Source organism: Anguilla anguilla, chromosome 7 (assembly GCF_013347855.1).
Source record: "Anguilla anguilla isolate fAngAng1 chromosome 7, fAngAng1.pri, whole genome shotgun sequence".
Classification (NCBI taxonomy): domain Eukaryota; kingdom Metazoa; phylum Chordata; class Actinopteri; order Anguilliformes; family Anguillidae; genus Anguilla; species Anguilla anguilla.
Genome location: NC_049207.1, coordinates 7349363 through 7376923, shown reverse-complemented (window position 1 = coordinate 7376923; position 27561 = coordinate 7349363). Strand labels below are relative to the sequence as shown.

Here is a 27561-nt window from a genome sequence, read left to right as displayed (position 1 = left end):
ATATGCACAGCACGCATTAGTGATTTACAGTTTATCTGGTGCTCCGGTCATGATTATGTCTTTGATATTGATGAGTGTGGTCACTATAACCTTCATAAGCCAGTTATGACTGCTCTTTGGGTGTCATGTTGCTTTTTAACGAACCCCTGGGCTCCTGTTGCTACTCCCTGTGCATTTTTGCAATACAGCTAGCCAGCTATGATGCCCTGTCAGAGAGCTGGGTTTTTTATGTTACGTTAGTTATGGCAGTGGAATTTTAACGTCAGCTAGCTAGTTGAGGAAGAGAGCAAAGAGGTGCCCTAGCTTCTAAGCAAATCAAAATGCCTTCTCAACACAAAAGTCGATCTCAAAAGAGAGAACGGACCAGGAGAAAAAAGGTAGCCAAGATGCCCGAGTTGGGTGACTTAAATTTTGTATTTTTAAAAAAGCAGTCTGTCTGACCACTACAGTATGGATATAGCCTTCCCTGCTCAACTGTTGTCATTCGGGATATGTTTTAAAAGTGAGATTGTTCAACACACACCTAATTATTGTGGAACAACATCCGGTAACGTGTGGGCTAGGCTACTGCAGTACTGTTGTTGACGCAGTCGCATTAAAATTTATCAAGAACTACGTAGGCTACTTGATCAGCATCATGGGGCTGGAGAGACTGAATTGACTATCTGTATGCTACTTGCTCTAAGGTCAGAGGTCGTGAGCTGAATTTGAAGTAGAACGCTGATGATTTTGCACAACACAAGCTAGGCTCCTCGGTTGCCCTGAAAACGAGTGAGTAAACTAGATTGCTTTTCAGGGTAATTGGTGCTGGGTTTCCGATGGGCTACTGCACCAGTCTGTTGAGTTGGGCCACCGTCGTGCATCTCAACAACTGTTCTTGATTTGTATGAGCAAAAATCCGCTGTGCTAAACAGTAGTCTCAATAAACCTTGATTGTAAATTTTCGGATAAGGATCCACATGCACTGGAAAGGACCAGATCATTTAAAAAATCCAAAAGCATAAGGGTGAGTGATGGTATTTTTAGTAGCCTAAAAGAATGTTTCTGACTTAGGAAATTGTTTACTGTGGATAAGAGGTTATTTGTTCGTGACCCCCACGTTATAGCAATCCTGGGGTCCCAGATTGACCATACTTTGCCCTCGCAGCTTTTAAGGTTTGGAGGAAAGCAAAAATGTCCAAGTGGTAACAGGTGGATTTTATTTTAAGCTTGTTTTTAGCACGCTAGTATGGGTTAACTTCAAGCCTGTTTTGGATACGGCCTAGCCCAGTGGTGAGTCGGAAAATATGTAGATTAAGACCCAATGTATAGGCTACATATAGCCTACTTAAGTATGAGCCTTTGTGTCTGATCCTGCCTCTTTTCTGTTTTTTTTGGTCTGATGCGTTGTGCTGTGTAGGCCTAAGCAAGCTATGGCCCAGCTAGTTGGGATGTTGCTTGTTTTGTTGAATGTTTGTTTATGTTTCCGCTAGCCTACAGCCGAGCACTGTCCGGGTTTCTGAACTTGACCTACTTTCTCAATAGCCGCTTAACTAGTGCAACCCAACACATTGTTTACTGTAAAATAGGCCTATTGGTAGTGTATGTTTTTGTGCGTTTGAGGGTGAGAAGGGGCCCGTAAAAAATCTTGCACAGGCGACCATCGTTACTAGCATCCGCCACTGGCTAATTTCTACCAGTCATTTTCAATTAGGCGTGCCCGTTCGTATAACCCGGGGCATTATCATGTACCTTATCTCTGTCCGTAACCTAAGTAGGGACATTTGCATAAGCCCTGCCTCTGTCTGAAACGGACTGTTGCAGTACTCCAAATTCCCTTTCCTACTTAATTCGTTATATTTCAGGCTTCACGTATGTACTCTTGTCAACTTTTTCTATGCACACTATACTCATAATTATCCCATCCCGTATGAAAGTTATTGCTGGTGGCACATGCATGATATGCTTTGAGTACAAAGTCTGATACACTTTGTGCTTTACAGATAAGCTATTAACGAACAAAATGTTTCCCACATTTTCTAAATATAACTAATAGTACCAGCCGACTGTAGAACAAGTGAAAAACAGTTTAGCTCACTTATGTGATTTATGATTGTCATGGCAACGCAACAGCACATGCAAGATGCTAGGCTTGTTGGAAATTACAATTAGAAAGTACAAATCGTGTGGGAGTGTTTTGTTACAGAGGTATAGATTTCTGCAACCACAACCTACAGTTTGTCAGTGCCAAGCCTTTTGATGTTATAACGTTTTCCGATTAAAACGCATATGTTGTAATTAAGTCTATTGAGAAAATAAATAGAAGAGTGGCACTGTGCCAATAACAATTACAGTCTGCAAGCACTGCTGTCTACAACTAGTTAATAGCTACTACACCGGCGTTGTGTCTGCATGGGGTTTCAGTCAAAAGTATATGCAGTCAATATCATCAAAACTATATTAGGAATAAAACTGACATGCTGTATGCAGTGTGTCATTCCTATCCATGAACATAGAGGGAGCTGTTGCTTAATGCTAGCTCTGCATGTGTATTCTCCCCATTCTGTAGAGCTGGTTCAACTAATTCCACTAAGGCCTAATATTAGACAGCATATGTTAGATTGCTATTATCCCTATCCTAAAAATACACAGTTGCATTCTATTGTCCTTTGATCTACTGCATGGAACTGTTCCATCAGCCAATGCTCTGCTAATTCTATGCTTACATTCATATTGATTCTCAGAATAATTGTGTTAGGCAGTCAGAATGATTGATATGACTTTGACTTGATGCAAAATGGTTTTTGTCCCAAGCTTCCTCAGCATTGATCCGTGTGATATTTCACTTATGGACGTTCCTTGGGCATCCAGGGGGATGATTGTGAATAATTTCTCCTCTTGGTTTAGAATAAGTGTAGATTATACTTCGTCTTTCACAGTAATTCGTTTTGCCTTGCAAAGCTGCTTTGTTTGATCCCTGAACACACATAATTCATACAGTAGTACAGGTAATACAAATACTACAATTTCTGTTGCAGTATATCGAATAGCAAAGTCATATAGTTACATCTAGCTCTGACAGTTGCGTATTTGAATGGCTGGCCATTCATAGTGGACAACGAAGTGCCCACCGGATCTTGGTAACAATCTTATTCTCTATCTTTGCTTCCTTTGAGTTCCTCCTCAACTTTTATGAATTGTCTGCTGCAAATATTCATGGAGGTAAACATAGCAGTAGCCTCTGTTGTCGCATTGCTTAGCTATGATTATGCAAAAATATGTTTTGCTCTTTAAAAAAAAGAAAAAAAATACCCCAAATTACTGCTGTGATCTTTTGGGTGGGACTATGCTGCCATTGGGGGTGTTTAGCAAGAGTATAATAATTTGCTGTCTTTCTTAACGGCTGCCTCGATGAAAACAATTGATACTGATTTGGTCATTCTGGCTCCTCATGGTCACATCAGCTGCAGGAAATCCGGATATTCCAGCACAGTACAACCCCGTACACAAATCAGTTCCTCTCTTTATATTTTTATGTTTTTAAATGTCCCTACCAAGATAGAACCTCATAATTATGGCAACTGCAAATTGGTGTCAGCCTAATCTCACATTATTGTTGTTTTTCTTGAGTTGAATTTTTTATTTTTTTTTCTCTCTCTCTCTCCCCCCCCCCCCCCCCCCCAAAGCAATTATTTTGACAAGACAAATCAAAATGGTCCAGTAAAATGGAATGGAAATCAACAACAGCCAAGAATGAGCGTACAAAATCCATTGTGAAGGATGTCATTGTAAACATAACATAAGCCTTTCAGTTTTTTGGGGGGGAAAAAGTACAGTGCAGTTTTTTCTGCATGTGAGTTCAGCCATTCACATGACTTGATGTAAGCTGTATTTATGGGAAGGCTTAGCTGATAAGTAGAGAAGCATTTCATTCATTAGCTCTTGAAAGGACTAATGTGACTTTAATCGGGAATATTTATCTCACATCTGGTGTTAAGTTTTGTAGCATTCTGCCTTAAATCCCAGTGCAGGCATTATTTAGTCTCTTTATTGGATTCACATTATGTTCAATTTGAAAAGCAAACCTTTCTTCATGATTTAACTAATTGTAATTTCTGGTAGAGCTTTTTAACTCGCTAAACCTCGACAGGCCTCATCTGTTTCTTATCTCTCCATCAGAGTGAAAAATTAAATTCTTAAGATAATTTGCGTGGCGGAGTCTCTGTGAATTTCCCAGTGTGACTCGCGTTTGACAGTATCTTAACAATGACGAGGTTGTGATTTTGTTTTCCCACTTACTATTTCCTTTTTTCAAAAATCTTTGGTACCATAAGCTAGATATTGTCATTACGAATGTGCATTCAGGTTTTGTTGTTGCCATATTGATATTATTATGAAATATTTTGTACATCCTAAATGTATAAAAGATATACACACACACACACACACATCTGGACTGGTAATTCTGGAAAGCACAATCTGTATTGATTTCAAAGAGATTTTTCAAGCATGATGATATTGTAGGCCGTGCATAAATCTCCGCAAGTAAAATTGAAAGTGGAGCCTTATCCCCCCCGACCTGAGTGTGGGGAAAAAATAAAATAAAAAATTAGCTTACAGCAGAAAAAATAAATAAATTATAGTCAGCAATGCATGCATGCTATGAAACTCAAGAAATCCTCTTTAGGAGTGACGTATTAAAATTCTATACTTGGATTGAACTGATTCAGACCGTCTTTCAGAACAGCAAATGCCACCGTTCGCACATTTGTGCTAGGTCATTTTAGTGCCACCATGATCCATGACTGAAAGCACTCCCATTCTGTTTTCACACTTGTTCATTTTGGCAAAAGGGAAATATCCCATTTTTAATGAATGTATTTGTTTCATTGGTGATAGTGAAATGAACAAATTCAGTGATAGGCTTGCAGGTACTATTTGTCCCATCGACCAAACAGGTTTGGAAACTGGGAGTAACTTTGGCAGATTTCACCTTATCAGGCTCATTATTGTCACTGATGAAGAAAATTCTAAGCATTCAATGTGAGAGGTAAGGCTGGGTTGTACTCTGGGAGAACATTGCTCAATTTAAAATCGCCGACCGTGCACGAACATTCCATTGTCGCCTGATGTTCCCTCGTTTCTCGTCCTCATTCACAAAAAGTATAAACGTGCTCCAGTCAACATTCAGAGATCGTTAATAATGCCAGGAACAGGTTGCTTTGATACATGCTATTAAATCCACTGCTCTACTCTTCAAGACCAGAACACGAAATGCCTCTTTATGAAATGGGTTCAATGATAACATTCAAATGATTGCTGATATGCATGTAACTAGCCAGAAAACTTTTTAATCTGCTTGTGGCCTAAGTTTATTAACCAGTATGTAGACGCTGTTCATTCACGCTAGCTAATGTTGTACGTTGTTTATAACTGGGTAAATGGTCAGATATTGCAGTTTGGAAAGCAACCACTAAAACTGAAGAATGCTTTAATGAGATAGCGGTTACAGCTGGGTTGATAATTGGTGATTACCTTGAGCTCAGGATTATAACTATTCAATGAGAATAGTCTGGGGGTGACTAATGATTTCAATCAATAAATGATTGGATTTCTGACTGCATTTTCACATCACTTTCAACGTTTCAGAGGTCAGTTCCCGATGCAATTTGTATTTGGAAGGTTCGTTAATGAAACGGTCACTCCCTAGAATCAGCGTGGAGGAACCTGGGGGTCAGAGGTCACCAAAATATCCCACCTACGCAGTGTGGATCCCACCCAGTGCTCTCAGCCGCTCAACACCAATCCACGCACGCGTATGCTTGCAAATGAGAGCTCGGAAAGACTTCTAAATTTTCCAGAAGATTCTATAACATATGCATTTTTACGCTATTTATAGTTGAATAGTTTTTTGTCTTTTAATTTTGTTTTTATTTAAGTGCAATACAAGATGACTTCCCATTGTGAAGAGGCACATCACAACCGTTTAATTTGAGTGCATTTAATACATCAGTTCTGGTATTATTCAGCTGTTGCCTGAGCACTAGTACACCATTCACTACAGTCCTTTTCACCTGGCATCACCACACATGTCTATTGTGTAAGTTCAGATATGTGCAGTATTTGCCAGCCATTCTGCCCCACGCACCGTGTTCTTCACATGACTTACTGACCGCTGCATATCATAAGTTCCATTGCCGTTCCACTCTTCTGAAACACTCGGCCAAAATCTACAGTGCAAGTGCTTAAGCTGAAACAAAACATTTGGTTTGCCACTCTAAAGGCTTAGTGTTGAATAACATGTTGGGTGGCTGAGGGTTATAAATGTGCTCCTTGTGCTTCCTCTGTGTAAGAAAAAATAAATAAAAATAAAAAAAATGGATTTTTGATCCTCGACCAAATGGTTGTGAAATCGGTCGGAGAAAGGAACAACATTAAATCCTTTCATTCTTCTGCCCTCAACTGCCTGCTCGTGGTTGTGTGCGCTCACTCCAGTACCAGTATAGCAGGCCTTGGGCTAAAAAAAAGCATAGAGTTTCTGCTCGGTGGACTCGCTACATGGAATGCAGTTTATTGTGTACATGAGTGTGGTAAGTTCAGAGATGCCTTCTGCCTGGGGACATTACTGAGATCGGTATTAGACCCCTGGCTTCAGAGACGTGGCTCTTTTTCTGCAGCTGAGTTAAGAATCTCTTTCTCGGGCTAGTGGATACCGTAAGAATGCCAAGCCTTCTTCTTACACATGTACACGGTCGTATTTACCCTTCCCCGTTACTGTGTATCTGTTCCTTCCTGTTCTGTCACATCCGTGCAGTCTCGTACACGGTTCTGCGTCACAGCCTGGCAGCCGTGGATTCAGGGGTCTTGGATTAGGGATAATTGAAACCTGAAATCTGAAATCAAAGAAAAGGCCCGGTTATGTTTGTCATTGTTTGAGCGTACTTCCCGGGGTGAACAGGCGGAGCGATGTGGAGCGAGCAAACCAGGAAACCCCGTTAAGCGCGACGTAGCGCAAGATCCCCTTTAATGCGCCGCACAGGAACTGCATCACCCGCGCACTGCGATGTAAAATCGTCAGAGTGAAGTGCCGCTCCCCGCGCGATCGGAACGTCATGCGAGATTAAGTGCGAGGCCTCGGCGCCCTGCCGGGTCCGTTATCCTCGAACCGCGAGGCTTTTGCGAGGGCAGCCTTCTGTCCAGGCCCGTTACGGAGGGCGTCACTCCTCTTCCGGGGCTGCCTACCCGAATACGTCCCAAAGTCGGCCCCTCCGCCGCGCGGATACCGTCTGTCAGTCCAGCGCCGGGGCTCACCGCCGTTTCAAAACCAGAAGCCCAGCCCCCCCCCCCCGCCCTGAGCATCAGCCCCCCTCCCCCACCTCTGGCGACGGGACCCGTTTCCGGTGCGTCCGACGGAAAGGCGGGCGCTGACGGCGTGCAGGCGCTGACGGCGTGCGGGCGCTGACGGAAAGGCGGGCGCTGGCGGCGTGCGGGCGCTGACGGAAAGGCGGGCGCTGACGGCGTGCTGGCGCGGCTTCGCGGCGCTCTGTCAGCGCGAGGAGGCGAGCGAGTCTGCGCCCGAGCTGCACGGGCGATTAGCGGCGGGCTCCGCGGTATTGATGTCACGTTCTGTTCTTTAACTGCCGCGGAGCCCGCCGCTCCCGCCGCCGCCGCTCCCGCGCTCAGCCGTTTTTGACGCGCCCCGGTACGCGTTAGCTGGTGTTTTTTTCTTCCCGCCGCTTAATGGCTTTGCGTTCGCGGTCGCTGGGGTAAGCGAAGCTTGTCTGTCAGCCCCCATTTGCGTCGTCCTAAGGAAGTTGTGTTTTCCTGCTTGTCACCGCTACTCCTCTCGTATTGATCACATCCCTCTGAATTAGGGCGACTCGGGCCCGTCTGTCTTCTTCGAATGCAAATGGCGGCAATGAATCCCCCCCCCCTCCCCCGCCCACCCCCCCCCCCTTCCCATCTGTACGTCTGCGGGTATCGATCTGTGATGTTAGAAAGAGCAGTTTATTCACTCTCACCTGACAACACCAGGCCCCTGAAAGGCTCATTGATTTTTTATTTTTTCTCTTAGAATAAACAGTATCTCTGGTTCTGAAGTGAATTTGTCAGAGCAGCTGACAAGCTTGCCGTGTGTGAAGGCTAGAGAGAGAGAGAGAGAGAGAGAGAGCGAGGGGGGGGGGGTGGCGGGAAGGGAGGAGGAGACTGTTGATGGAAGGAGAGAGGGAGGGAGAATGGGTTTTCAGGAATTGAAAATCCATATGTAGGATATTTAGAGACGCCATGTTTTTCTGTTGCGTTCATTTTTTGTAATCTATTTGTTGCGGGTACTGATATAAAAATTTCAAAAAATCAGCATTCATGTATCAACTATTAACTATTTCCCCATTAATTTTACAACTAGTTTGCACATGTGTGAATTTAAATATCAGGAACATGCAGTGCTTTTTTCTCACAGAAAAGCTGAACTATCACAACATTTGCAACCAGTCATTATTACATTTTTTTTCCCATTGTTTTTTTTTTTTTTCTCCTCAATTTTGAATCACCCGGCTGCGCCATTTTAGTTTCCACCACACCGCCCGCTCTTGTAGGTTACACCAGGAGAGCTCCAGGCCAATGGCGTCCCCTCCTCCAATGAGCCGACCTGTGGTCCGGTGTCTAACTGAGCCAACGCGGTACCGACAAGAGAAAGCTGGTGCCAACTGGAGCAGAGGTACTGGAGACAGCTGGCAGCCTGTGGGAACCTGACATGACCTAATGAGGAACATATATACTGGGCAACCTGATGAACCCTGGGAGGCTTAAAACCTATCCTTCCCTCTGTGTTCAGCCACAGATCATTGCTCCCAACAGGAAATGGCTGTGTATGTTGGGGAAATAGATGACACATTTTTGTGATCAAGTGAAACTGTCTGCCTTATCTCAAACGAGCAGTAAAAATCCAAGAGGCACGCATCACTTGCAGTCTTTTTTTGGGCTTTAATATACAGGTTAATACTTGGATGCGAAGCCAGTGAGATAAGCCAGTGAAAAGTGTTGGGAGTTCACTGTGAGGTGTGTGCATTTAGCTGCTCTGAGGCAACAGCGTTGTGTAGTGGTCCAGGCAATCACCTTGCAGAGGTTACAGGAACAAGTCCAAAACGATCCTTGTAAATGCTGTAGTGTACTGCCTGGTCATTTAAGTGCCTTGTTTGTGCAATGGCTCAACCTGAACAGCTTGCCGTAAATACCTAACTGTAAAAATAGTTTAATAGGTACTTTAAAAAAAGAAAAAAAAGAAAAGAAGTAAGTAGGCTATATGAGTAATTGCTTCTGCATTGGAGGATTTACTAATTGAATAATAAAAAGCAGTCCAACTTGTCCAAAACTTGTCCAACTTGTACCAGAATGGCCAGGTAGTTATACCGTGGAATGTGAAGTACCCAGCAGAACCTCGTGTCTCCGTAGTTACGAGAGGTGAAGCAAACCGCAGTAAACAAACTGAATGTGCCTTGCACAAACAAGTGTACCCATCAGGCACAGTGCAGCCATTTGCAGAAACTTTTATAAATGAGAGCGGTTGCAATAAAATCATATGTGACTGGTTCTAATTGATGAACCAGCTCCATCTTTTTGCTGAAAAACTGCAGGGCTCAATTCTGAAAAGCCCAATCATTTTGTTCCTGCATCACCAGATGTCCTTAGGTATGTCGACTCGTCATTATTATTATAGTTGTGTCCTAAGAGGATTTGTCTGCAATGGATTTCAGATATGTATTGATATTTGTATGTAATTTAGACTGCACAATTTCTAAGTCATTAAGATGACAAATGACAGATGCACATTGCTTGGGACAACAACAAAAAAATTGCTAAATATATCAAAATAGTTTTTAAAAATAATTCAGTAACACTATTTTAGGCTTCAAATATTAATGGAAAATTAAGTTTAAAAATTTGATAACTACTTATTCAGGTGCTAGGTAATTGTTTCCAACCATTTATTACAGCTTATGTCGGGTAGCATTTCATTTCATATTAATGAATTAATAACCATATTGCTAAAGCCTGCCATATTGCTAGCCTTGACTATAACAACATTAGTCAAGATTTCGTTTTTGTTCCACGACACGTGTTAGCAGTTTGTTAGAAGCATGTTGAACAATTTATTCAGATTAAATTAATTTGTTTTATTTACTCCTCTGTTTGGAAATGAGTCCATGAACAGGTGTTGAAGAAGTGTAAGGGATTTAACCCAGTGACTGAACAGGTGTATGGTAAATTCAACCCAGCCCACACACTGCTGCTGGCCTTCAGTTAGATAATTAATGACTTATTTTGCCACTCTCAGCACACTTATTGACCAAGTCACAATGCAGGATAAACGGCCTTGTTATTATACTGTTGTATTGTATCAGAACAAAAACAATTTATTACAGAACTTATTTTTCTTAATTGTCATTATACAAGCAGCTCATAAATTTGTCGGAAGCAAATAAAGCAAATTGTTTAACATGTTCAAAACTATTGAAATGGCAAAATACTAATACTGGTGTAATTACTGAAAGGCCCTTAACTTGCGGCTAATGTTTGAATGAGATGCTGCCTGAAAAGCAGCCTAATAATGTGTAATTAGTCATCTATGAGAGTCTCAATAAGCAGTTAGTACATCATCAAAAATGTATTAATTAGCCCTTAATATGGGAATCTAAAATAAAGTATTACCAAGCCTTTTAAATGATTAAAATGTGTTACATTGTTTTGCTTTTTTCCCCCTCCAATAAAAGGACCCAGAAGTTATTTATGGACTTGATTTTGAGTTAAATGTTTATGAACTTGTTTGTTTTCATAATCAGTCGCGCATGTTAATGCTATGCCAAACAGACACACTGCGGTAGGACTTATGCAGCTGACGTATGGGTGCGTCCCCGGTGCTCTTGCCTGCGAGCCAGTAACAGTGTTCCCCCATTACAATCCACACCGTACGGACCAATCACAAAGCATCGCTTCTGTCACCGACAAAAACCGATATCCTATGAACTAAAAGGATCAGTGACCACAGGAGCCCTGACCCGGCCAATTAAATCCTCCCAACACCCTGGTGGAACGAATCAGCATCCTCCTGTGGGTTCCCATAGCACAGTCTATTAATGATACAGCCCAGGCTCAGACATGCCGCTTCTCAATGGGCCCATTTTTGGGCCTTTTTTTTTTGATAACTGTAGCCCAGCAGGGAATTTCTTATCTGCAGTGCTACCACATGTTGGTACAAAGACATTTTTTTTTTTTTAAATCAACAAGATTTGATATGAAATGATTTTGGTATTATAAATTTTTTTTAGTATTATTTTTTTGTCAGTCTTTTACCACTTAAAGCTGTTAATGCTAGTGCAGATAAAAATTCAATTGTAATATCCCTTTGAGACGTTCTCTCATCAACTGCCAAGAAAAAAGGGGAAATATAAATGTGGTGGGTGGAGCAGGGAGATGTCGGTAGGTTGAGAAAGAAAGGGGAGAAAGGAAAGAGAAATGAGAAAAGGAAACTCAAAAATTGGGAGAGGGAAGGAGACGAGAAGACTTGAGCTGCGTAGTACAGTTCAGGGAGAACCGGTGTGGATGGACAAAAACATTGCAGCATTTGAAACTGACATTTGACATGACTGATTTTTTAAACCGCCGTTTTTTATGGTAATAACTGTAAGGTAACAGATAAACTGAGCTCACGGTCACAAAAAAATCAAACCGAAAATCTGATTGGCTATCTGAACTGACTAGCTCTGCTGTGGGAGTCACCAAAGATATCCATCCAACACTTCCCTCAAAAAAACACCACCCAACACTCCCAACATCCCATCACCATTTACCCAACCCAAACACCACTGCCACCCAATACAAGAACTTCTTTAAAAAAACCACCACTACCCAAAATAAGGAGGCTATCCTCCAAAACCACCAAAAAGGATCAGGGATTCTCAGTGTCAAAACCATAACACCCAACACTAGGTCAGGAAAATATAAAAGGAAAAGACTAAATAACTTGATGCTGATATAGTAAGTGCTGATTTGAGCCTATGGCTACATAGTTGATAGGCTATATCCTTGTCTAAGGGATGTAGACTCCCATCTGCATCTTGATTTGGTGACAGTACTGGCTTTGCTTAGGTCAGAGTGCTGACCAGTTTCTCCCCCATGCGTCCAATGACATAAATACCTTTTTGTGTTTGTGTCTTTTTAACATCTGGTGGGTTTTTTTTTTTCTTTCTTTTCAATGAAGTGCCAAGATCACTTTGTCAACAAACGTTCCCTCAGTATGTATGAAAAGCGAAGCCTTGCAGAGTACTTTCAAAGGAGGATTATTAATTTAAAGAAAGACAGAGATGTGGAGGAACCTACAAAAGACATCAAAATGCGTGTGAAGGCGACTTGTGAGGAGGAGGCTGGGAAAGGATGCCAGCTTTTGAATCGGCGTATAAAAGGGAAGGAAGAGCCCCCACTTCCTCTCTCATTCTGCGTGTATCTTCCCTCATCAGACGAGGCAAAGGGATGGTTTTGATCTTCTAAGGACCGCACAATTATAAAAATAAAAAAAAAAAGGGATGTTGTGTCTGTTTTGTTTTCCGGGTGATTGGATTACAGGAATTAGGACTGTCATGGATTGAGAGGGAAAGAGCAATTTGCATCATGAAAAAGTAACAATGAGTCACCCATCGCACGATAAGATAACAGGTGAATTATAGCAGTGGTACATCGCAATGATGTCTTCCGGTCCAGTTTAATGGGCAAAAAAAAGTACAATCTGTCTCATTAAACCGCTTATTTGTCACTTATGTCAGTTGGGTCATCACACTTAACTGGGGCCATAAAAAAGTTACCTGTAGAATATATTAATTGCCTTATAATTAGGTACAAACATCCTCATGGTGTGTGTTGTCATTATCATAAGAACAACATCTGAACCTGATATACATTTCTTATATATATACATATACATATATATATATATATATACATACATACATACATACATACATACATACATACATATATACACACACACACATATCAGGTCTTGCTGTTCATTAAGCTCTGCTCTTTGTTCCTCAGTGACGTTATGAATTTGGTTCAGGAGGAATATGGAACCCATTCTGGTGGAAACATCAAAATGAAACCGCGCAAGCCATAGCGGTGGCTTCCTTTGAAGGTTTGTATTTTTGAGCTGATGGAAAAGGAGGATTTGATCTACACGGTCACACGCTCTTTGGTGCTCCCCAGACTTCCAATTTAGAACTACACGATTTAACTCTAAACAGCACCCTGGATGGATTACATTAAGCCCTTATTTTTTATGTTTACGTTGCCAGTAGCTATTGCACCCAGTGAAGTTATGCTGATTGGTGGTGGGGCTTACTTGGTTAGTGCTTGGGTAGGATGCCTCCTGGGAAAATATTGATACTGCTGGAAGTGGTGTTGGTAGGCTGGTAGGAAGCAGGTGTCCCTCAGGGGAAAAACCAGTGCCTACCTTGTTGTGCTCTAGGAAATATCCTAGTTGTGTCTTTAAATTATTAAGTTCTAACTTATTAATTGGGTATTAAAGCTGCTGTTTAGGGGTTGGCTGCCCAGTTGGATGCCCAAATGTGAGCAGCCTCACTGGGCTGAAAACTGCAAGAGGACGTATCATAAGTCACTAGCAAGAAAAATTAGCCTCTGTATGGTTGACTAGCATTGTGGTGCGAGTCTTAACATGTTGTTGCTACCAGAAGCATCTGACCTCCATTTTATTTTCAATGAATCACAAGAATGAATTGAAAGCTGCTAAGTTTTTTTTGAAGTGTTTTTGAAAACATGGGTGGGATTGGTGTCACATTTTGCTTCTAGACAACTAGCTGCAGCTAAGCCTACATTGCACTCGCATATGAAAGTTAAGCAGTGCAAATTTCTCCTTCTGAGACCAATCCAAAACGTCTCTTGATAAGCAGTCAACAACCTGACGCATCTAAGATACATATTAATACCCAGCAATTCAATTCGATATGATTCAGCTCTGTTTTGATGCAATTCCATGTGGTGCAATGTAATACGATAAAATTCAGTACAGTGGAAACAGTTCATTTTGACTCTAGCATAGTTTTGCGACTGGTTGCGAGAAAAAATCTTAATGCATAAATCAACACAACCCAGTTATGGAGGAGGCACAGAAAAATTTACATTGAAATTGTCTCCTTCACATTTTGCTGACCATGATAACATCCTATTCTGAATATTTGTTAATAGTAAAACATGAAAATCAGTCAACTCAAAATAATCCTTTCAAACAGGCAATTTTTTTTATTAACAATGAGAACAACATGAATGAACATAGTACAATTTAAATATTTTACAGTAAAAAAGAAATATAACTGATATTACTCCTTCCACAAGGACTACAGTCCAACAAATGAACTACTGTGCTATCTTGAGATTTTTTTTATTTTTAGGAATTAGACTCCACTGCAAAGTTTTTGACCTTACTAGCACCAGTGCTACTGGCAAAAACAGCATTAATGCACAGCTCTGGCATACTGAGAGGGGGTTGCACTAAGTCAAGCAAAGGGCGGTGTTTGATGCAAACATAAAAAGACCGATATTCATGGCATGGCAGGCTCTTCCGTTGCCAAGAAGCCCGCAACGACTAAACCGCAGAAAGCTCTGAACTTCAAGCTGTTTACACTGATGCAACCATATTGTAGACGTGAAGCTGGGTGCATCGGTTCAAATCATATTGGACCTCTCGTGTCTCGTATGCAATCGAGATTCTTTTACTGTGGATTGGGATGAACATCGTAATAAGAAGCACATTTGATCTTGTAAAAATATCTGAAGATGCCCCTTTTTCCCCTTTGGGCTGAAACAGAGATTTTAATGGATGGCTAGGACATATTTTAATGTGGTAAAAGGGTTCCATTCTTTAATGCAAAATCAAATGAACGGTGACCTATCACAGAATAGCATGTTATTTAAATGTGATCTGCTCATCCAGCTAGCATGCATGGTGGAGCTCCAACAGTGATAGGCACTTACCTGAAAGTTTATTTTTGGTTTGGTTTGCTACTAAGGAAACCAGAAAAAAAGATATCTTTTTTTTTTTCCACAGTCATGTTTGAATGTCACAGCCACAGGTTGTGTCTCTAGGTCACATGACACGGCGGTCTCGGGGCTGCATGGGGATGAACGCTGGGAGAAATGGCAACTCAAACGACGGGGTGTCCAAACAAAGTGAAAATGTTACAGTGAATGCTAATTAACTCACTCTAACTTTAGCATAGCTCACACTGTGTGAAGCCAGCTGATGATCAGTATTAAGACTGCAGCAGCTTCGAGTAGAGGAGCAAGTAGGGCTATTAGGTTGCCTGTAAATGACCTTGGGTGTTCATTTTGTTGTACTGATGTAGAGAGATGGCAACATGATTCTGATGTAAATACTTTAAAGGAAGTGCTCAGAAAAAGGATGTGCCTCCTAAATCACCTTCAAGGTAGTGGTTTTTTTCCTCGTGTTATTGAAGTGTAGAAGACAGAAGTGGATTTTTATAAATTTAGTCTGTTCCTATTGTCGCTTTTGATATTTTTTCTCATTGTATGCCATTTATTTGTAAATCCATAATAATAATAATAATAATAATAATCATTTGCTTTAATTATTACGTTCTCACAGACTACAGCAGGTTGTACCCACAATCACCCAGAGAGGAAATTACAAGAAAAGGTTTCGTTCTCACCGTATAATGGCTGTTTAAAGGGTATATCAAGGTGTACTGGAAGCCCATGCAGCTCGAGTAGGGCACAGATGGTCCATATGCCATGCTCCATATGCTATGCTAAGAATATGTGTCATACACTCCATTAAGCAATTTCCCTTTAAGACTCGCGGTTTCACTGCCATTTTCACAACTAATATCTTTTTGAATTAAAATTGTGACAGGTTATCATAATCCAATTTCAAAGACAATTGCACAGGGTGTGTTGTGGCGCGAAAGGATCTGGATCGGGATTGGATTTGTACTCCACGGATTTGGATAACGTGGAAAAATAATTAAAGTTTGCGTTAGGAAATATCTTTTTGTTTTATTGAAAAAGCCCGCGTTGAATTTGCCTTCATATATTCCAAGGATATCCAATTCTGTACTGTAAACAAGATGCTGGCCTCAAAATAGGACTTGATATTGTCTAACTCTACCAATATATGAAATGTCACTTTTCCAAATTACTTCAGACCTCTGAGCTTTTTAATCTTTTATTTTTAGGTCTGAACGTTCAGGTGTGACAAATGAGTATGGTGTGATTTCTACTCTCCTTCACTGTTAAAATTAAAATTTGTCTTAAGTCTAATTATCCAAGATTTTTTCTGTCAGTTGATTTTCTTTCATATTCTCAAAATTTTGGTTGATGTCCTGACCATATGTGCAAGTATACTTCTATAAAATGTGATTGAAATTGATTGTGTCTGCTTCAATGCCGATAATTATGAGCCTGACAGTCTTCTCTCTTCGATGTAGTATAACCCCCTCAAACCTCAATGACGTGGTTTGCTAATAACCTGGCTGAAAATTCCAGCTAACATCAGCTGGGGTTCTAAGCTGGTTTAAGATGTGCTTTCGACACATCTAGCTGGTCATAGCTGGACGTTAGCTGGTCATAGCTGGTTGATAGTTGGCCTGTAGCTGATCAAAGCTGGTCTCTAGCTGGACAAAGCTGGTTAAGCCGGTAGAGTAAGCTGGTGGTCAAACTGTTGGACTAGTTGACTATATAGGTAGAACAGGTAGTCGACCAGCTAAAACTATCGAAAAAATATAGCTTAAATCAGCTTGGCCACCTTAGGGTGGTTCAAACTGCAATTTTTAGCATGGAAGATAACAGTCAGTTACAATTTTTGACAAATCACGTGGGGGTGGGGTGGAGCATGAACAAAGTCTCAGGGATGATGATTCAGATGAAAAAATCAAAGTTTTCCCAGTGCTAAATCAGAGATGGAGCATGTGGATTTAAAACTAGAGGGTTAAGATTTAGTGGACAGTAGTGTTTGTACTGTGTGCCACAGTCCAGGAGCCTCCAAGGGTCGATGTGGGTACTGGCTTTTGATCTAGCTTGGCAATAAAACATCCAGTTACCTACAAATCAACTAATGAAGGTCTTCAGTCAAGAACTTGGTTACTTGAAAGAGGTGCTTTAGTGTTGGGCTACAACAAAATCCTCCATTCACTCTGTCCCTTAAGAGACAAGATTGGAGAGCCGTGCACTGTCCATAATACACGCATTAGAGATCCTCCTCATCTGTCTCCATAGACGCTCCTCAGAGTACACTTCCGTGACAAACTGCCATAACAGATTGACGTGTGCGGACACATGTCAGAGCCGTGTCACGTTGCCTTGGTGACCCCCCCCCCCCCCCCCCCCAATGGATTAACAGCCACTTCATCAGTCCTCAGGTTTTTCCCGCTTCACGTCGCTCTGCCTGAGCCGGTCCTAGCGAAGCGCTGCTGTCTCGTCCAATACATGTACGACTGTGAGCAAAAGGAATAATTTAGGGAGGTCAGAGTGTCGTCTTTCATATCAAAATTAGCCAGAAGTTTTCAATATTTCACCGTTTATTGTCGCCCGTCGGTGCGGCGTGCGGTCGGGCGGGGCGAGGGGAGATAATAGCCGGCGCGGGGACACGGCAATTCATCACCGTGACACCCGGGCCCGGTGTTAAACGCTCCAATAAAGCTGCTCTTTGTGCCGGGGTCAGCCTGTTAACCTGACTCAGCACAAAGATGTCACCTTTAACACGTGTCATCGTCTTCCCCTTCAGGGTAATGTATGTCTCAAGGAGTTCGGTAAAAATATAGACCTGCCGCTGCAGCTTGCGGTGAAGCCGTGTGGTGAGCAGGGGGGGATCCCGTGAGTCAGGGTTTATCTGGGGAAGAGCAGATGTGGGGAGGGAGGGGATGGGAGGGGGGATGGAAGGACATAAATGATATATCAGGTTAGCTAGAGAACCAGGCTGCCGCTGCTTTTTCCATTTAGGGCTATGCTGAATGGCTGCACAGTGAAGGTTGCATTGTAGCAGTACACAGGGCTGTGCTGTATGTGTGCACAGTCAGGGCTGCATTGTAGCAGTACACAGGGCTGTGCTGAGTGGGTGCACAGTCAGGGCTGAAGTTCACTAGTGCATGGCCCGGAACTCTGTGTGCTGATTAAGTGTCCAGAGCTATTCTCAGTGGTGGGGGTTGGGGGGGGGGGGGTTTAGTGTCATTCATTTACCAGCTGCCCTAATTAAGATTTAAGAGACCTCTGCTTGCACTGAAACTGAACCTCACCCCCTGACCCCTGGGGAGTCTCCCCCCCCCCCCCCACCAGCACCCCCCCGGGCGCCTGTGAGCTGCACGCGCCGCAGGAGGCCGCACTGATTGGCTGCACCTGTGGGTGGGCAGCCTAATTGCTGGGCGTTGATGACATGTTCAAAGCGGCAGCGGGCACCTGCCTGGTGACCCTGGTTGCCAGGGTTACAGGCAGCGCGCGCTTCAGATCGCAGAGCGAGCGGCGAGGCCGGCCGCGCTCACCGGAGGAGACGGCCTGAAAATGGAGGAGCGGCTCGAACGGCTGGCTCTGCAGACCGAGCGTTTCAGGAAAAAATGAGCAAAGATAAGAAAAAACCATTGTTCCAAAAGAGAGATAAATGACAGCCCCCCCCCCACCCCCCTCAGCTCCTTTGTCTGGGGAGGAAACCTCCAGAGGCATGTTTTTACCGGCTCTTGATTGGCCTAGTTCTTAGGCCTAATCCCGCATTTAGCCAATAACCTCGTCCCTTTGGGTTATGTAGTCCTGCGTTAGAGCCCGGTGAAATTCATGACCTGATCATTTTCATGTCATAATCCTTGAGGTTGACTATCGATAATTGGCAGTTATTTATCGGCGATCATTATTTTGTCTCCTCAGAATGTTCTCCACATGCCTATTTACAGCGCTATTTATTTTATTTACGTGCTTGTTTATTCCTGTTACGAACGTTTTCCCGCCTATTACTTAGAAAAACTTTATTTTATTTATTTCTTTTTTTTGTGCAGTGGAATGCTCTGTGGCTTTGATTTTCGAATCAATGTCAGCCCAGCAGAGATAATGTGGCCTAATTTAACAAAATTGTTCCTGGCTGCTTATTTCAAGTTACATTTTTTTTTTTTTTTTCTTCTTTTTTTTTTTTTAAAGGAACGGCAGTCCTTTGAAAATTGCCACAAAGGAATAAAACTGCCAATTTAAATGATGGAAACATGAATAAAGATGCGCGTGATGGGGCTTTAATCTCCCGCCGTGCCCCGCTGTCCTTTAAATAACTGCGAAGGAGAAAATGACCGCCGTAAATATGTTTCTGATTTCCTAACCGGGGCGAAACAACAAAGTTACGAGGAGAACATTAGCCCCGCATCGATCGCGTCCGGTCGATGGGATGAAGCCGCGCTGGAAGACCTTCTCTCTCATTTGGAGACGTAAATATCTCCTCGTCGAAAGTCTCGCAGGGGTCCGCCCGAAAGCATTAACACAAATTACCGCTCGGCATTAAAAAGGCCCGCATCAATTTATTTTTTTTTTTTTAGTGTTCGTGGCGTCATTACCGTGGCGATGAAAAGCAGTAAAGCGTCGGCTGCGTGCCGCGACTGAGGGCCCGCGAGCAGCCTATTACCCGTGAGCTGATTTAAGGCCACTCCGGCCCTAGCCCAGTACCGCAGGAAGCGGTTAGCCATTTCCTAATTATCCCAGGGAGGCCTCGAATAACCCAAGACCTACGCACGCATACGTTTACAACCCTGGGGCCACGGCCTTTCGATTGGTTGCTGGATAGCTAGAATTCTTCTGCAAAATGCATTCGGTAGCTGAATTTCTTTTTTTTTTTTTTTTAATCTGATTATTGGAAATAAATGGCATTCTCCGCTGTAGACCTATGCTATGTGTTAGCCGTATGATTGTGCATCACTGTGCCCTGTACCTGCCCTGAATGTGCCGTTTGCATTTTTGCCAGCTGATGTTGAGAACCCGACTGAGAAGCCTGAGCACCGTTTTACGTTGATGTTAAAATGGCCGATAAATTGAAACCCAACAGGCCAACGACAAGCAAAAGCAGCACCGTTAATTGCCATCAAGGTAAAGATGGCCGGAGAAGCCAAGAAAAATGAAGAAGATTAGCCATAATGAGAATGTTAGCCATACCGGCTAGCCAGTACCATCTACTGGACAAAGCAGTGCAGATGTTGCCGTTGTACAAAGCAGCTGGTGCCTTGCTGGAGCATGCAAAGAAAATACAGCAAGAGCAGGCAAGGGCTTAGTTTGGCTTTGTCAGCTGTTCCCATGCAAATCAGGGAGCAAAACCCATGTGTGCTGTATTGTATTTGAGCAACTTTGCAAACTATAATGAGACTAATCAAAATATATTGTACAGCAATCTTCACATGAATCAGACTTGGGGTTTGTGGGAAGTAGGCCTACATTTTAAGCATTTTTTCCCAAAAAAAAAAAAAAATTTAAAACAGCAGAAAATACACTGTGATGGTACAAAACCATATAAATCCAGGATTAAATTTTGGAAATCTTGTTTCAAATGACTACTGTAATGCCCTTTATAGCCCAAAAGTCCTTTTTATGCAGTGGGTCTTCAGGGTAGGCCTTTGTATATGTGCAAAATGTATTGAGTGTATAGTACTGCTGAACAATAATAACAAGTCTATACAATTAAACTATGGACCTTGTACCTTCTTACGCTCTCACATATACACTCAATACAATCCACTTAAAGCGCACACGAACAGACACAGCCACACTGCCCTTTTCCGTATCTGGGGACTTTTATTATTAGCATACGATAAAATAATATAATGAAATGCAGATGTTTCAAAATTCAAAGGTGACTCTTTTCAAAGGAGTGGAGGTTTTTCCCATGTGCTTTTGATTACCCGTTTTTTTTTTATCCTCATGCAAGGATTTGATCCCCTGTTTACATTCAGGCGTTTGCCGCTGTTATTTTTTTCTCCGTGCGCAAATCGGCATTCTGCAGACGTGCCATAAATGAAATGTGTAATAAAGCTGAAAAACCTTGACCGACTATTAGTATCACAGTGTAAAGGAATAATTATTAGTCTCCGGACCGGCGTTTAAACAAAAGCTATTAAACGCATTAATCCATTGGTTTGTCACAAAGCAGATCACAGAGGCCGCGGTGTAAAGGGATTAATATTGTTCTGATCCATAGTTTGTATTACATTTCTGTATCCCTCTGTTTTAATTACATTCTTATTTTCACTTGGCTGAGCCTTTGGATAATATGCTTGGGGGAGGGGGAGGGGGGGGGGGGGGGGGGGGGGGTAGCAAAAAATCAATCCAATCCGTTCTTGTAGTATTGCTTGTTGCGCTGTTTAAATCTCATTTTTTCATCATTTGGTTTAATAATTGTCATCTTAAACAAAAATTAATTATGACTGTGCCTCATCGGGCCATTCATATATTGACTGTTTTTATATTGCCAGCTGCTGTGTAAACTGTGATGTAGATAAGTGTCTCTTTCAAAGCCGTGGACCAATAGCGATGTAGCACCAAAGCACAAGCCTACTGTCACACCGGTGATATTGCCGTCACACCAGCGATATTGTCAGAGCTACTATAGGCATGTTGTAAGTTTCTACTGAAGTGTAATGAGTGGGTATTAGTGATTTACAGGCACTGGACTATTTTAAGCTCAGTAATTACTGATGTCCTCCAGCAAGCATGTATGTATGTGCCCATGCTTCGTAGGCTTGAGTGTGAAACGTGCTACATATATTCATACGTCCACATTCGAACATAACACATCGATTAGAGTGCATCACCATTCATCCACTGTGTATTGATATGCCCATTAAATTAAATGAAAGATTACAGCAGCACAATGATGGTAGCCTGTTTAAAAATATGGGTTTTCTAACTATATGATTCATGTAAATACATTTTATAAACAGTGAAAATTCATGTATTTTCATATCACTTTGAAATTTCTGAACTGCCTCCATTGCCAATGTCTGGGTTTGCATGTCAATGACATGACATGCAAATTTTGTTTCTGGGCAATGCACGGAAAATCAGTTATTTCAAAGACGTGTACAGCCGGCTACAATTAATGATATTTCAGGCAGGTACACTTCTTGATTTAAAATATATCTTTTATGATTTTTACCCATCCCTTCTGCTAGCAATTTCTCCTGTACAAACATACTCCCGTAGGAAACCATTGTATTTTTCCCTGGTTAAGAAATAAATAAATATGCTTTGTTGATTCTAACAACACCATAACTTTTCAACAATCCTATGTGTGCGAGAGAAATGGCTGAACTTTGATGGTACTGATCACAAGAAGCAGCATCTCCCATTGCAGTGTATGTGGTTCTCTACTGTTCACCAAAGAAATTCTCCAGGGACCAACGAAGTAAGTAAAAAAGTAAAAATGAATCATTTGCCCACAGACGTTTTTTGTCTCCCACACTGATATCATCGACAATCCCCCTCAACCCTCCACCCCACCGCCCCTCTCGATCGCACCCATTACTGTGTTTAATCCTTAGCTTTTAACTGCCAGTACAATATGGGAGCACTGTGTGTTTACGTATTTTCCAAAAATAAATGTCGCGGTATATTCGCAGTAACTGTGTAATGGCAATTCCTTGAAGTAAAACGTGTGAATATAAATCTGCTTCAATATTCCACTTTAATGTTCATCTCAGTCTTAATGAACTGAACTGTGGCTTTCCATGACTTTTGGTTTCACTGGGGTATTAAAACGAGGTAACAAACCTGTAGAGTTCATGTGTCATCAATCACCATGGAGACGGTCAAAGGAAAAACAAGACAAAGTGCTGTTGACCTTCACAAGTCAGGAGATGGCTGCAAACAAATGAAAAACGAACGATTCCACTTTTCACTATTAGGTCAATTATGAGAAGGTTTTAGACTGCTGGAACAGAGTATACTTGCTGGTAGAGAAAGCACATGCATATTCCAGACAACAATTGGTCACACGATTGATTGGCTAAATTATAAATGATCCATACCAAACCACCATGTTATGGGCACAATACGAACTTTGTTTCTGTTGGGATAAAATGCAGCAACTCCAGTGGTCGCATTAATGCCGGATTCAGTATTTTGTATGTAGAAAAAGAGCCAAAAATCATTGTATAAACGCAGATATTCCAAGGTCTTTTTTTTAACACTGGAAAGGCCATGTTTTTTTACTACCTTCGTCTGCTGATCCAGCATTACTGCATTGATTTCTGCACCCACGGAGACCTAATTTAATAAAGATTATGAAACCATACATTGCGAAACTATTTTCTTGAAATAAAGGACATAACTGTGTCAATTTCACCATTTTTATTTCTAAGTTATAGCGATTTTTATTACATAGGCTAAGGGAAAATGTGTCTAGGCGTATTTCAGGCACACTGAGAAAAGCACTAAAATGTGCAAAAACAAGGCAAAACACAAAATGGAAAAAGTAGTTAAAGAAATACAAAGTACAATATATATAGTCTACTTGTGGGGGGGGGGGGTGTGTGTAGGAAGCATTCTTAAAATTTCCAGCTCTAAGCAAAAAACCTTGTCGTATGCATAGTCTCATAACAACTATCATATTTTATTTGCATATATTAATGATGGAGATTATAGAATTAGTAACAAAGTGCCCTATTTCATATAAAAAGCATGTGTTACTTGATGTTTCTGGGGGGTTTTTTCTTCACAGTGTGATATCTTCCACTCGCCCATTCAATGGTAAATAACGATTACCAATATTCCCTCTTAACTGTGAAAGATTCATAATGAATCATTGCTTTATGACACTTTGGTGTCACAAATATCTTTCTTTAAATTCACAGAGCTCTTTAAAATGCTTTAAACTGTGAAACGCGCCACGAGCTCTGGGGTAAGAGGGTGCTCACTGCCCCAGAGGGGTTGTGGAATTCGCCCTTTTCGGTTCCTCCGGCGTCTCGGGTGCGCACGTTGAGGCTCGGGTCAGCTGAGCCGCCGTTTTGAGCGGGCTGTCCTGGGACGGCCCCCGTGAACGAGCCTCTCTCGCGGTGAATCGGGACAGCAGAGAGAGGGGCGCTCACACACCCCACCTCTGGCGCAGGGGGGAGGGCCTCGAAAGGTCAGACGGAATCGTGCCGGCGGGGGTCAGGATGCACGCATCACCGGTTTGAGGTTCACCCCCCCCCCCCCCGAGTACAAAAATTCCGGGGCGAGCCACACCTGACACCGGCACACACATGGAAGTTATTAGTCGTCGGAAAACATCTGCAATCGTCATTAAAGCATCTCTTCGTCCAGCTACCGGTAGCGGATTGAAGCGGAGTTGTGTGGAACTTCCAGCATATCGTCTGTCTGAGTCTGTCCGGTTACCTGTTCGTATAATTTGTAAAAGCTGTCGATGGACCAGGGTGAAACTCTGTAATGATGCTGTTCTTTCAGAGAAAGGAGGAATAATTCCATTTCGTGGTTACCACGACAACCGTTGAGCGTTATGAAGGAATGCGGAATATCACGGAATCAGTTTTTTTGCGTCTGTTCCGTCTTAAAAAAAGATACGAAGTGCCAAGGTGTGAGTGGTGTGTTTCCGTGTGTGTGTGTGTGTGTGTGTGTGCTTCAGGGGGCAAGAGTGAGTGTGTGTAGTTGCTGTCGACATACATAAACATGCAGGTAATGTACATGAATGTCAGAGAGTGACAGAGAGAGAGGGATAGAGAAAGAGCAAGAGTGAAAGAGAGAGAGCGGTAGGGATAGAGAAAGAGAGAGAGAGTGTGTGTGTGCAGCTTGCACATTTCATTTGCATCTGAGCCACTTATAGGGATCCAACCTTAGCCTGTGTTCTCAAGTGTGGGAGTCTGTGTGGAGTTCCAATTTTCCTTGGAACCATTCTTTTGGCAGAAGGGACCGTGGGCGATGGAGGGGGCTCCAAATCTCAAATCCATTCCCCAGGGTTCTCGTGGAAACACTTTTGAGCTGATCTGCAGAGGATCTGGGGATGTCTATGAGCTGTCCAGCCCTGAGGGGGGGTGTGGGGGTGTGGGGGTGGGGGCGGGGGGTGGGGGGAGAGCCGGCTCAATGCCAGGCTATCTCCACATGTCCGCCGCGAGCGCCAGCTCGATAGCATCGAACCATGTGCCGCGTCAGGTCGCGAGGGATTATTTTTCAGTCATCATCGCTGATTAAGATATTTATTTCCTGTGGTATATCTATTCGATACAATCCCGTCCGATTCGGTTCCGTTTAATTCAATTCCGTTCCGTCCGGCTCATTTAAATTCAATCCGTAGCTGCTCGGAGTGCTTGGACACCCGCGCTCCCAGCTGCTGCGTCCGCCCTAGAACCAGATCCGTGGGCCTGCTCCGCGCACACAACCCGCCGACACACCCCCGTCCATCTGGAGACGGGCGGTGCTCATCTGGCCCGCGGACAGAACCAGGGGTTGGGCTGATTGCTCCGTTTCGGCACGGCGATGAAGTAAACAGTCGCCCCTCGTTTTTCTGGGTGCGTACGGCAGCGCACAGGGGCCCCGTGCGTTTTTTTTCCCCCCCTGCAGCGGCGAATTCGCTCGTTTGGAAAGAGGAATTTCGAGCTCGCCTCATCCCGGGAGCGCAGCTCGGGGGGGACGCGGAGAGATTCTCGCCGCACTAGATGGGCGGCCGCTGTTTCGCGGGGATAGACGGAGGCACTTCGTCGCGGAGAAGAGCGAGCGAACGAACGAAGGCGTCGGCATTCCCAGCAGCCATTGCTGTCTGTTAGCGCCACCGCCCCTCTCTGCTCCTCCGGTGATGTCACGGATGACATCGCGCGCGGGGGGGGGGGCTCTGACGCCATGTATTTAAGGCGTGATGTGCTAATTGGTTTGGCGGCGGCTTCGCTCGTACATCGCCCACACGCAGGCGCACGCGCGCACATGCTAATGAATTAATCCTCTTGATGTTCCGTTAGATGCGACTAAAATAGCCCGAGTCCTGATACGGACGCCCAGATGCACGAGGGAACGTTTTCGACGCAACGCCTGCGCTTCAGATTACGTATCTGTATGCTTGTGGCTGTCATTAAAAATGAGAGATTTTTCTGAAAATAATTAATAGGAGAAGGAGAAATGGTCATGGGCTGTGAATGGTGCGCCGTGTACATTTCTGTGGAATTCATTATTTTGATGTTCTGTGGAGCGCCATCACCTGGGTTTTCCTCTTATTGAAGTCCCATTGTAGCATAGGTGCGCAGGGACAGTTTCGTGCGCATTACAGATAGGGCAATCTATTGCAATAATGGCCCTTTGACTGAACGAATCAATGTTTTATTTTGGAGGGCAAAGTGTTTTGGTGGGTTCCAATCGATTGATGGCTTACAGCAGGAGCAGCTTGGAGGTCCGGCCCCACGCCTGTCTGTCAGGCTGTCGCGTAGTTTTGAAAAGCTGTCTATTGCGGCGCGCCGTAATCTTACGATGTGCAGTCGTGAGCTTATTCAGGTTCGCTTTGAAATTTGATCCATTTCCATTTCTGATAGAGCTCGTCGCTCTGTGAAATTTTACTGTGAATGACTATACTGGAAAACATTTTACATTCCTTGTTACTTATTATTTTATGTATTTATATATTGTTCCAAAATTATCAAATACTTATCACGAAAGTGTCAAATTGAAAGACTATTATCGTAAAAGAATGATGTGTTTGCCACACTCTTGACTCAGACTTGGTCTCATCAGAAGGTTAGTGTGTTCCCACCCTGAGTGATCCAGGGTTTTATGCTACAGTTTAATCACTTAAGTGCCCCAGATAAGAACTTGTATTCAGCCACTACTGTGCATGGTAATATTTAGCTGGAGATGCAACCTTGAATAGCTGTTAACGCATGTGAGATGATTAAAAGGTGTATTCCACACATCAGTGAGAAAAAGACTTAGTTTTTCTAAATCTTTGGGGAAATGACAGATTCAGGCTAAAGCTGAGTGAGAGAAAAATGGGAAAATTGTTTTGTTTTCCTTTTACTGTAATGGATACCCCATAGTAGAGCAGCATGAGACATGAATTTCAAATGGCCCCTGTGCTGTAGCCCTAATGTGCAGCTTGAGAACTTCAAATGGCTCTTATGTTTGATATGTGCCATGAAACTTTCACGGTTAATTGCCCTTTTGCATTGTGAGGGAAATTATGTGAATCTGATATTTTACATCAGGTGACAATGTCAGAATGCTGACGTTTCCACATTGCCTAGCGACAATAAAAATAGTTCTGGGTAAGCTTTAATAATTCGGTTTTCTTGTCAAAGTGGTTTGCTGAAAATAGAACATTTCTTTGCAAGTGACTCTGGCTTGTACTAATGTGGTTAGGTGGTTATTTACCAGTGGGCAACCTGATAAATGCTTTTCAGTAAAAAGGTTTGAAACAATATGCATACAGAGACTTGGTATGATCCCCTCAAGCTAGTCAAAAGCAGCATATGATAATTGTTGTGTAATTTGCACATCCCAATTTCAATTAAAAAGGTATGAGTAAGATATTCCCTCTTCCTCATTCAAGGTCCACTCTTGTTTGGATTCAGCAGG

At 42.8% G+C, this 27561-nt stretch overlaps 1 long non-coding RNA gene across 2 annotated transcripts in view; it reads left to right on the top strand.

Moving 5' to 3' along the window:
• Positions 1-574: 574 nt before the first annotated feature.
• Positions 575-27561, top strand: part of LOC118231468 — a 105982-nt gene continuing 78995 nt past the window's right edge. The window contains exons 1-2 of one of the 2 annotated variants that reach the window (XR_004766072.1): positions 575-771; positions 8547-8937. This is a non-coding gene — a long non-coding RNA (uncharacterized LOC118231468). Of the gene's footprint in view, positions 772-8546; positions 8938-27561 lie in introns of those variants that run through there. The other variant, XR_004766071.1, reaches the window with a different exon arrangement.